This window comes from Lygodium microphyllum, chromosome 21 (assembly GCF_053477565.2).
Source record: "Lygodium microphyllum isolate KBCC chromosome 21, Lygodium_microphyllum_v1.1.10, whole genome shotgun sequence".
NCBI classification, from domain to species: domain Eukaryota; kingdom Viridiplantae; phylum Streptophyta; class Polypodiopsida; order Schizaeales; family Lygodiaceae; genus Lygodium; species Lygodium microphyllum.
Window position 1 is genome coordinate 118807300 of NC_141155.1, and position 12042 is coordinate 118819341.

Sequence of the window (12042 nt, forward strand, 5' to 3'; positions counted from 1 at the left end):
GAAAAGGGGCCTAGGCTAATGGCTGGCCATGTAAAAAAAAAGGGGGATGACCACCCATGGAAATTAGGGCATGTATATAAAGTTAAAAAGTGAACGAGAAGCTCATTCTCGTGTGTGGCAGAAAGCGTCTTCTTCTTCTCCTCTTGTTTCTTGCCTCCTTGCTTGTGCTTGAGAGAGGGATTGAGAGAGTGTGAGGGAGTGAGGTAGTGATTGTGTGAGGGTGAGGGATCTTGGAGAAGAAGCTCTCCATCTTCTCTCTTCATCTTCTCCTCCTCTCCGCTCTTCTCTTGTCTCGTACGTGGCTATGGAGGATGAAGCTCATGGGAGAGGGATTGAGGTTGCTTGAGCTTGCCTCAAGGATCGTGGAGCTGCATGGGTGCAAGAGAGAGGAAGGTACTTGATCGAGCATTATGGTAAGCTCACTACGCCTGTAAGGTAGGCATTGCGCGATGGCTATGTGAGAGGTAGCCATGGCTGCTCGGTTCGAAATACTTGAGTAATAAGTGGTCCGTAGGTCTCGGGGTAGATTTCAAAGAGCTCCCACACTTTTACATTCAACTGGTTGTTAGTTTGTTGTTTGGATGATTGTTCCAAGTGCTTGTGATTTATGCTAAATGCATGGCAAGGGTCTATGATAACAAGTTGCCATGGGAAATAAAGGAATGTTTTTCTAGAAAATGATATTAGGATTGAATGCCTTGTTGTGTTGGATTCTTAAAGGATTTAATTAAGGAAGGATATATTGCACGGATGGATCACCTCCATGATCGCACTGCAGATTAACCCAAAGAGGACACTACTCGATTCATGGGCCGAAGGTTGAGTGGTGAAAAGGCCAACCATGAGAATGATGTTTTTCTCCTAGACAGCTTGCGGGTCAGGTGGAGCTCTGGACACCCCTTGCTAGGTTTAGAATGGAGTTGAAGACCTCCATGGCCCCCAACGTCTGGGCATGTTGGGAGATCCTATTCTAGATAAAATTTTGAATTTGTGGTGCCATGTGATTTGGACCAGTTACTTCTGCAGGGCAGAAAGGATACTTCGATTGGACAGAAGGGGTATATAATTTCTCCCGTATGGGCGGGAGACAAAGATTAACTTGAAGATAAGTTAAGTAACTTGTTTGAACTTGTTTGTCAATAGATTGTTGCTTTGTTTTCGTGTCTGTGCTATAAGTTATGCAAACAAACCTTGTTCCCTAAAAGGCTTAATTAATGAAGTTGACTTTAAGTGTCACACATAAATGTGGTAGGACCTAATTAGAAAACTAAAGCTATTGAGGGAAGCGAGTGGACGGAACCCCGACGAGTCTGTCCTACGACAGGGTGGTTCCAGAGAACTGGGAGGCTTCTCACAAGATTTTACCGTCATTTGACCTTTAGGTATTGTTAGGTTAGAACCCGATTCATGCCGTTTAAGGGGACCGGAATGGGACTATGCCCTACAAGCAAAGAGGTTGAGTGGCGCATCCCTCTTGTTTCCCATTCTCTTTGAGCCAAGTGCAGCATGGGTCTACTTCGGCTTGGGTATCTCTGCGTAAAGTTGGATATCCAGGATCCGACGCTAGAATGTTGTTAGGAGACCTTGGCCACTAGGAGCCCAAATTTCAGGTTGATTCTAGTGGGTTCGGCCGTGAACGTTTCTTGCGAGGCGGATTCGGAAAACTCTAGGCAGCAAAACTCAGAACATTCCATGGGAGTGCCGGGCAGCGATGCTTAGATTCATTTCTCGATAGATCGTTAAAAGCGTGCCTGGACAGCCGATGGGCGGGCACCTTACAACTTCGTATTCAAACAAGTGTTTATAATGCTCAATAAAACTACAATATCGAGATTTATTCAGGATATGTAGCCGGTTAATAAAGTGACCATTAGAATTGTAAGAGTAGGTCCTATTGTGGATGAATTTGCAAAGGCTTTTGCTAGAGAGCGATACACTCTTTAGGTGACATATATTATGGTTATGATTAGTTCCAGTTTGATGATAAAAGCGGGGATCTCATTACTATGAAAAAACCATTGGGATTAGTGCAAATGCACTTAATGATTGATAGGAGCCAAGGAATTCTATTGCTCACATGATAAATGCAATATTACTTGATTATATACCACATCTTACTATGCCTTTTTTGGATGACATGCCAATAAAAGGGTACACAAAATAGGATAAAGATGAAGAATTTGATAAAACGGACACAGGAGATTTGTTATCCCCGACTGTGAATAAATCTTGATAAGACCGGAAGAGACATCTTACTCTTTAGGGCATAAGTCAATCTTTAGGGCAAATGAGGTTTTGATTGTGGGTCACATGTGTGGTCCGTATGGCAAACTACCATCTCTAACAAAAGTGGATGTTATTGACAATATGAAAGAGACTTACTCATTAGTTTTAGAGGCCAATATATTTCAGGGAGGCCATGTATTTTATCTTATATAGGTTTCTCACTTTGTGCATATTGAAAATACTCTTTATCAATTATTGAGAAAATGGTGGAAATTGCAATGAAATAGAATGCAAAGGAAAGTTATGAGGAAGCTGAATAGATTGTTGAGGATTGCACCTACCTTGAGAAAAGCTGATTATGCAAGTGGAAGACTCATTATTATTATTGTTGATACAAGCCTAATTGGCATTGATTGGGGTATTGGGCAAGATGATGATGAAGGAAACATGTATGCAATGAGATTTGGGGCTAAAGTGATGAATGAAATATAAAGAAGGTATCTACAAATAAAAAGAAAATCGTGGGAAGTGGTTATAGCTTTGAAATGTGGTAAACAGTATTTTATTGGAGCACCAGTGTGATTGTGAGAACATATTCTCTACCACTTCTTGGGATGATTACTTGTTGTTTCACTCCTAACGTTGCTATGTTACAATGGATTTCCTACATTAAATCTATGAATTCTAAATTTTAACATATAAGAGGGAACCTGGATAATGCACTCACTCTGGTGGCATACAAATCCAAGGTAACTATAAGAGTCCCCCCATATTAGAGTCCACTTCAAGGTTAGCCAAATATAAGTATAAATAAATGAAGGACATTGGTAGCAACCTTAAATAATAAAGATATGACCAAATTGAATGCCTAATTGGTAGAACATCTCACCAACTTTATCAATTTAGAAGCTTCATAAGAGACACCATCTACAATGTGCAAGTAGTAGGATACGAAGGACATTGATAGCAACCTTGAATAATAAAGACTAGTGTTTGGCGTCGTATACGTGACACTTGGCCACCTCGTTGCAGCTTTGCTGCCATGAAGTGGTAAGCGAAGTATCACACGGCAACTTCGCTCGACAATCTATTTCTCATCTTTCTCTCTCATTTTGTCATTCTCTCTTTTTTTTTAATTCTCTCTCCCTCGATTCCCTATGTTTAATTTTTTTTTCTCTCTCTTGTCTTTTATTTTAGTTTAGTTTCTCTTATTTCCGAGCTCTCTCTCTCTCTCTCTCTGTGTTGCATCAAACGTAAAATTCTCTCTCTTCCCTCCTTTTCTTCTCCCCCCTCTCTCCTCTCTTTTTCTTCTCTCTCCCTCTCCTCTTTTTTCCTTTTTCTTCTTCTCTCTCTCTTCATTCTCTCTGCAAATTTTTTATTTTCTCTTTTCCTTCTCTCTCTCCTCTTTTTTCATTTGTTTCTTTTCTCTCTCTTTTAAATTTTATATTTCCTCTCTTTATAATTCTCTCTCTCTCTCTCAAAGTATCTAAAATTTATTTTTTCTCTCTTTATAATTATTTCTCCATGTTCATATTCTCTCTCTCTCTCTCCCAAAAAAGATTTAAACAAAAAAACTTTTCTATTTTCTCTTTCTTCTCTTTGTATGTCTCTCCTCCCTCTCTCTTCTCTTTTCCTTCTCTCTCCCTCTCCTCTTTTTTCCTTTTTTTGTTGTTGTTCTTCTTCGTTGTCTCTCTTCATTCTCTTTATTTTTTTATTTTCTCTCTTTAAATTTTTATATTCTCTCTCTATAATTCTCTCAATGTATTTGTATTCTCTCTCTTCTTATTCTTCTCTTTCTCCCCACTTTTTTCTCTCTCTCCTCTTTTCTTCATCCCTCTTCTCTCCTCTCTTTTTCTTCTCTCTCTCTCTCCCCTCACTTTTTCCTTTCGTTTTCTTCTCTCTCTCTATTAAATTTTATATTTCCCCTCTATAAGTCTCTCTGTTCCCCCTCTCTCTCACTCTCTCTCCTCTTCTTTCTTTTCTTCTATATGTATCTTTCTCTCATTTTTTTGTTCACATACACACACACATGCTCTCTCTCTCTCTCTCTCTCTCTCTCTCTCTTATTTTCCTCTCTCTTTCAAGTTTTCTTTTCTCTCTATATATTTTTTATTCTCTCTTGATTTTTCTTTTTCCTCTCTTTCCCCCTCTTCCCCTCAATTTTCTCTCTCACTCAAATTATACCTTTTTTAACATAGTTTTTTATGAGAGAGAGAGAGAGAGAAGATTCAAAAAAGGTTTTGATGAGAGAGAGCGAGAAGATTTAATTGAAAAATGAAATTTCTCTTTTCTATTTTTCCCTCTCTCTCTCTTTCTCTCTCTCCCTCTTTCTTCTTCTCAAAAGAAAGATGAAGAAAGAGGGAGAGAGAGAGAGAGAGATTGACAACACACTAGGAACTGGATGATGGGCCAGTCCCCCCTCCCTTGTGGAGTTATATTATTGACAAGGAGCAAGCTCCTCCGTGACACATAAACCAGTTCATAACTTGTAGATCTTGGGAATAAGATCATGGTTCCTTGCATGGTATACAATTAGCTAACACTTGCACAACTTGGAAGTTGGCACATTTTGATCCTTCTTGAGTCTCTTCTACACAATACGTGTAGGTCTCTCCTCTTGGAGCTTGATTTCAGCAAAGCTTCCGCAACACTTGCACCTTCTCTTTTCCTCTTGGAATTTGATTTCAACAAAGCTTCTGCAGTACTTGCTCCTTCTCTTATCCTCTTGGATGCATGCAAAGTGATGCTTCCTTCACCTTTCCCATACCCAATGAGAGTCTCCTCTTTTATAGGCTTCAAGAGCTTCTCTTCTTGGAGAGAGACTCAAGTGCCAAGATTGGAAAGGTTGATCTCCATGCAAGATGTGGGTGTTCCAGGACCTACTCTGCAACACCAATTTCGAAATATCTCTTTGTGCGTTGCTCCAATGGAAAAATGTTCAACATGAAAGTTGTAGATCTTGCCATTTTCGATAAGTCCTATGAGCCATTTTTAGAGATTGGCTTTCTATCGCGATATATTTTAAAAATGCATTTACCATGTCTAATTTTAAGAAAATAAGCTTTTTAAACTCTACTCTTAACTTATGGTCCATGCAACTACCTTAAACCATATATAAAGAGAGTTCATTAGATTGCCTTAGGCCTCAACCTTAAGATTGACTTTCCACAAAAGCTTGTGTCATCTTAGACCTTAGAAAGAGAAAATCACTTCTCTCCTCACTTTCAAAAGATCACGTCTCTTGTCTTTCTTAGTGAGAGAATTACCTCTCTCATTTTTCTTAGTGAAAGAATTGCTTCTCTTCTTAATTCATTAAGAGAGAAAATACCTTAAATCTTGGCTTGTAAGGGAGAGGATGACCCCAAATGAAGGCAATGCTCATTACACACAAGTAAACGTTCCTAGGTGTCCCTAGATGCACACATAAATACATATACGCAATGCTAATGCACTTCCTCTTCTTAGAACTCAATCTGTCTTCATTTATGTGTAAATCCTTGGTTCTTGTGTACACTCTTACACTTGGCAAACACTTCCTTCCCCCTTCATAACTTGTACTAGATATCCCCATCACAGTGCTCTAATCACCCCATTAAGTGATACACTAGGAATACTAGTCTCATGGCCATGCTAAATCATCATTAACACTTAAAGAAAAGTAAGTCATTAGTTTATTGATATAAATTTACTAAATAGAGAATAGAAAAGTGAGTCATTAGTTTATTGATATAAATATACTAAATAGAGAATGTGTAATAGGCAATCAATTTAGTGACACTCTCTATTCATATTCTCTCTCTCCTTTTCTTCCCCCCTTCTCTTCTCTCTTTTCCTTCTCTCTCTCTCTCTCTTTCCTCTTTTTTCATTTTTTTATTCTCTCTCTTAAACGTTATATTATTCTCTATAATTCTCTCTCCTTTCCTCCTTCTTCTCTTCTCTCTTATATATTTCTCTCGATTTTTTGTTCTCATTTTTCTTTTCGTCTCTCTCTTTCAAGTTTTTTCTCTCTATTTTTCTCTTTCCTCTCTCCCCCTATTTACTCTCGCTTTTAAATTATATCCCCTCCTCTCTCTCTCTCTCTCTCTTTCTCTCTCTCTATAGTCAAAAACTATGTCAAAGAAGGTTTAATTTAAAATATATTTTTTTCTCTCCTCCTCTCATCCTCTTTTTTCTTCTCTTTATATATATTATTCTCTCCACTTTCTCCATGCTTTTCTTCTCTCTCTCTCTCTCTCTCTTCATTCTCTCTTATATTTTACATTTTGTCTCTTTATGATTCTCTCTCTATGTTTACATTCTCTCTCTTTCCCCTCTCTCCTCTTTTCCTTCTCTCTCCCTCTCATCTTTTTTCTTTTTCTTCTTTTCTCTCTCCCTCTCATCTTTTTTTTTCTTCTTATTTTCTCTCTCTCTCCCTCTCATCTTTTTTCTTCTTCTTCTCTTTCTCTCTCTCTCTCTCTCTCTCTCTCTCTCTCTCTTTTCTTTCTCTCTGTAAATTTTTTCTTTTCTCTCTATGCGTTTATATTCTCTATTCTTTTCTTCTTCTTATTTTCTCTCTCTCTCTCTCTCTCTCTCTCTCTCTCTCTTTTCTTTCTCCTGTAAATTTTTTATTTTCTCTCTATGTGTTCATATTCTCTATTCTTTTCTTCTTCTTATTTTCTCTCTCTCTCTCTCTCTCTCTCTCTCTCTCTCTCTTTTCTTTCTCTCTGTAAATTTTTTATTTTCTCTCTATGTGTTCATATTCTCTATTCTTTTCTTCTTCTTATTTTCTCTCTCTCTCTCTCTCTCTCTTGTTGAAAATCTCAAGAAGGTTTACTTTAAAATAGATTTTTCTCTTTCCTCTTTCCCCCCATCTCTCCCTCCTCCTCCTCCTCCTCCCCCTCTCTCTCTCTCATTTAAATTTTATCTTCCCTCTATCTATAATTTTGTCTCTCAGTGTTTATATTCTCCATCTTCTTCTCTCTCTCTCTCTCCCTCCCCCTCTCTCCTCTCTTTTCCTTCTCTCCCTCTCCTCTTTATTATTATTATTATTCTTATTCTTATTCTTCTTCTTCTCTCTCTCTCTCTCTCTCTCTCTCTCTCAAAGTATGTGAAAAGCTATTCCAAAAAAAATTACATTAAAAAAGCTTTTACAAATATTTAATTAAAATATTTTTAAAATAATTAAAAATATGTACTTAAAAGAGGAGAAAAAGAATAAAGAAGATAAGGGAAGTTTAAATTTACAATTTTAATTTAACTAAGAGAGAGAGAGACACACAAACAGAGACAGAGAGATAAATTTTTTATTTAAATTCTAATTTAATCTAGAGAGAAGAGAGAAAATGCCTTATATGTGAGAAAGGGGGAGTTTAATTAAAAAAGGGGAGAGAAAAGATACCTCTAAATATTTGGGGATTCTTTATGTGTGTTTATATTCTCTCTCTTCTTTTGTTCTTCTTTTCTCTCTCCTCTTTTTTCCATTTTTTCTTATTCTCTCTCTCTCTCTCTCTCTCTCTCTCAAATTTTATCTTCAATGCGCGCGTGTGTGTGTGTGTGTGTGTTCCCTCCTTCGCCCCCTCGCTCTCTCTCTTTCTCTCTCTCTCTCTCTCTCTCTCTCTCTCTCTCTCTCTCTCTCTCTCTCTCTCAATGTATATGACAAACTAGGTCAAAATTTTTAATTAAAAATATATTACAAATGTTTGATTAAAAAGGGATGAACATTTTTAAAAGGCTTTTTACAATATTTACTTGAAAGAGGAGGAAAAATAGAAAAAAAGAGAGGAAAGTTTAAATTAAAAAGTAATCTAACTACTAGAGAGAGAGAGAGAGAGAGAGAGAGAGAGAGAGAGAGAGAGAGAGAGAGAGAGAGAGAGAGAGAGAGAGAGAGAGAGAGAGAGAGAGAGAGAGATTAGGCCCTATGTCAGAAAGAGGGGGGGAGGGGTTAATTAAAAAGGGAGGTTAAGAAATGGGGGTAGGTTCAAGAAGCCCTCTAGAGGTTGAGGGTTTCCCAAATCTATAACTAAGAAAATATAGTAGTATAGATATGACTAGAATAAATGCCTAATTGGTAGAACGTCCCACCAACTTTATCAATTCAGAAGCTTTGTAAGGGACACAATCTATAATGTGCGAGTAGTAGAACACTCCACCAATGCTATCAATCTTTGGAATATATAATGTTAATGACCACTTGGTTGAAGGTCACACTTCATTCTTGCAAGCAAAATAGAGTGGGCAATGTCCAAGTTGAGACCTTAGTGAGATCTATATTTGTTCTAATCTCATTGTCCTTTGTATTAGCCTCATTTCTAACTAAAGCAATGTCCATGCTCATGCATCCACAATGAAGAGAGATCTATATATAAAAGATTGTAGAGAAGAAGGCAAAGTAGAGCTTTGTGACAAGGTGCAAGGATACATGTGACCAATCATATTTTTGAACCTTTAATATTACTCATTCAAGTAAGATAGTCCCAGACTCATGGTCCTAATAATTGAGTATTGTGGTTTAGGTAAACAACATATTCATGACCCCAACAACAAGATAGTCCTTGTGCACTAAATATTATCTATCCACCATTAATCATTTTGCCAAGGAAAAAGTGAGAAGGACATATTAAACTGTAAGTATGCCAATTTGATTTCAACTATTTGTCTAAACTTAAACCACACAAAAACATATTGAAACAAATTTGGCAAAGATAGGTATGTGGGGAATGCAAAAGGTTGAGTTCTCTCTTGGTATCCCATATAGTTGACTCTCTTAATAAAACTATGAATCAACACTCCATTAGCAAAGTTAATCAAACATCATTGCGCCATGAAGTCTGGTGGATGGGGAAGCTCTAAAGTGGGAGGGGAGCAAAGAAGGTACTCTTATGGAAGCCTTTTTAAGGGAAATGGTTTGGGGTATGGTGAAGGGTTGCTAGTCATAGATCGCTATTAAACTATGGATGGTGAGCTTATGTCACAAATTGAGCACAGATCAAGGTCTATCATTTAGGGTTTAAAGTTGCAAGGCGTTTCCATCTTTTAGGGCTTGAAAGCAACATCTTGTCCCCAATGTTCAAGGAGTCAACCCGTTTCAGGGAGTGGTAAGTAGCTACTTGTGGGACTAGGAGTTAAGGCCTTAACTAGATGAGTAGGGATTTTGGGGACAAGAGCTTGGCATTAGTTGGAAATGTAGGTGTGATAACATGAAGGATCAGAGAGCAAGTTAGAAGCCTTTCACATAGGAAATACATTAGGGCTTATAAACTAGCAAGGTTTACTTGTTTCTACACTGAGGCCGATATAGTAGTTTCCCTCCTTATGATAATAAGCAAAATTTTTCTTAACCGTGCTAAGAGGACTAGCTATTGACTATTTGTTTTTTCTATTCTCATATTTTTTCATCAACTATATATAGTGAAAAGTACATGTCAACACACAAGAATAATTAGTGTAGCCTCTTACGGGAAATTTGTAAGCAAAGTTAAGAGACTCTAGCCTGACATAGTACATGCGTAAAAGGCTTCTTACTAGTATGCAAGATTTCAAAAAGAAGTAAAAGAAGAAAGGGCCTCATTGTGCCTTGTTTGTGCATATCCAAACATTAAAGCTAGCTTTGAGTAGTTTTGTTGTGTCGAAGGAGCATTTTTATACGTAAATATGCATAACTAGTTTTGAGCCTAGGGACAGACTAGTTCTTAATTTCTCACTTACATGGGGGATTTGACATCTCAAGAAAGTTTTGAGCATTTTTATTGTGCGAATGAAGCATTTTGACATGTAAATAGCTAGTTTTGAGGTCTTGAATTCCTCACATTTTGTGGGGGGCCTTGGTACCCTAATGAAATCTTTCTACTATACCCTAATGAAGTCCCGAACCTCCAGAAGGCTTCCCAAACCTACCCCCTTTTCCAAACCCTCTTTTTAAAAATCAAAACCCCCTCCTCTCTCTCTCACTTGTAATCTCTTCTTTTCTCTTCCCCCTCCCCTTTTTAATTAAACCTCCCCTCTCTCTTATGTGTAAGGCGTGGTCTCTCTCTCTCTCTCTCTCTCACCTCTATTTTTTAAATTAAAGCCCCCTCCCCTCTCTATAACATGTAATCTCTTTCATTCTCTTCCCCTCCCCTTTTTAATTAAATTCCTTCCCTCCCTATCCCCCCCCTCCCCTCTCATGTGTAGGGCTTAGACTACTATGTTATTTTGGTTGTAGGTTCGGGAAGCCAAGAACTCACCCCCTTTTCCAAACCTCTTTTTTTAACTATATTAAAACCCCCTCCCTTCTCTCTCACTTGTAATCTCTCCTTGTCTCTTTCTCCCTCCCCTTTTTAATTAAAATCCCCATTCTCTCTCTCTCCTCCCATTTTAAAATTAAAACCCCCACCTCTCTCTCACGTGTAATCTCTCTCTTTCTCTTTCCCCTCCCCTTTTTAATCAAATTCCTTCCCATCTCCCTCTTCTCTCTCATGTGTATAGAGCTTATGCTCTCTCTCTCTCTCTCTCTCCTTTAATTAAATCAAAAGTTTCTATTTCTCTCTCTCTCTCTCTCTCTCTCACAGTTAGATTAAACTTTCTTTTTGAAATATTTTTAAACTTTAAAGTTTATTGGACATAGTTTTCACACACTTTGAGAGAGATATATATAAAATTTTAGAGAGAGAAAATAGGGGAGAGAGGGGGAAGAGAAGAAAGAGAAAAATAGAGAGAAAATGAAAAATATATAGAGAGAACATAAAATCGAGAGAAAGATACAAAGAGAGCAAAAAAGAAAGAGGAGAGAGAGGGGGGAAACACAAAGAAGGAGAATTATAGAGAGAAAATACAAAATTTAAAAGAGAGAGAAAATATATGTAAAATTTAAAAGAAAGAGAAAAAAATATAAAGAAAGAATGAAGATATAAAAAGAGAATTATAGAGAACAAATATAAAATTAAAAAGAAAGAGAGAAAAAAAAGAGAATAAAGAGAGAACAAAACAGAGAGAGAGAGAGAGAGAGAGAGAGAGAGAGAGAGAGAAGAAGAAGAAGAAGAAGAAGGAGAATAATAATAATAACGCTACTAAGAAGAAGAAGAAGAAGAAAAGAGAGAGAGAGAGAGAGATAGAAGAAAATAGAAAAGAGAAAAGCCTTTTTTAAATTTAAACATTTTTTGAGAGAGAGGGGGAAAGAGAGAAAAGTTAAAATTTAAAAGAGATAGAGGGAGAGAAGAAAAAAAGGAAAAAGAAAAGAAAGGGGAGGAGAATAAAAGGAGAGAGAGAGAGAGAGAGAGAATAAAAGGTGAGAGAGAGAAAATATGAACATAAAGAGAGAGAATTATAGATAGGGGAAAGATAAAATTTACATAATTTAAGAGAGACTAAGGGGGAGGGAGAGAGAGAGAGAGAAGAGAATATGAAAAGAGAGAGAGAGAGAATAATAAAAAAGAGGAAAGAAAATTTAAAATAGAGCAAGAGCGAAAATAAGAAAAAATAAAGAGAGAATGAAGAGAGAGAGAAGAAAAAAAAGAAAAAAGAGGAGAGAAAGAGAAGGAAGAAAAGGAGAGAAAGAGAGAACAAGGAGAGGAGAGAAAATAAACTAAAATAAAAAAAATAAAAAAAAAATTGACATAAAAAGTTTGAGGAGAGAGAGTAGAAAAAATTAAAATAAGAAAGAGAAAAGAAGGAATCGTTGAGCGAAGTTGTCGTGCAATAGTATAGCAACTTCACTCACGAAATGCTGGATCTTGTAACACAAAAAAAAGATATAACCAAATTTAAGTATTTTCATAGTGCGGAAGGACTCTGCATAGCCAAACATCATAGCTACTTTTGAGCATTTTTATTATTACAATTATAATGCTGAGGGAGAATATG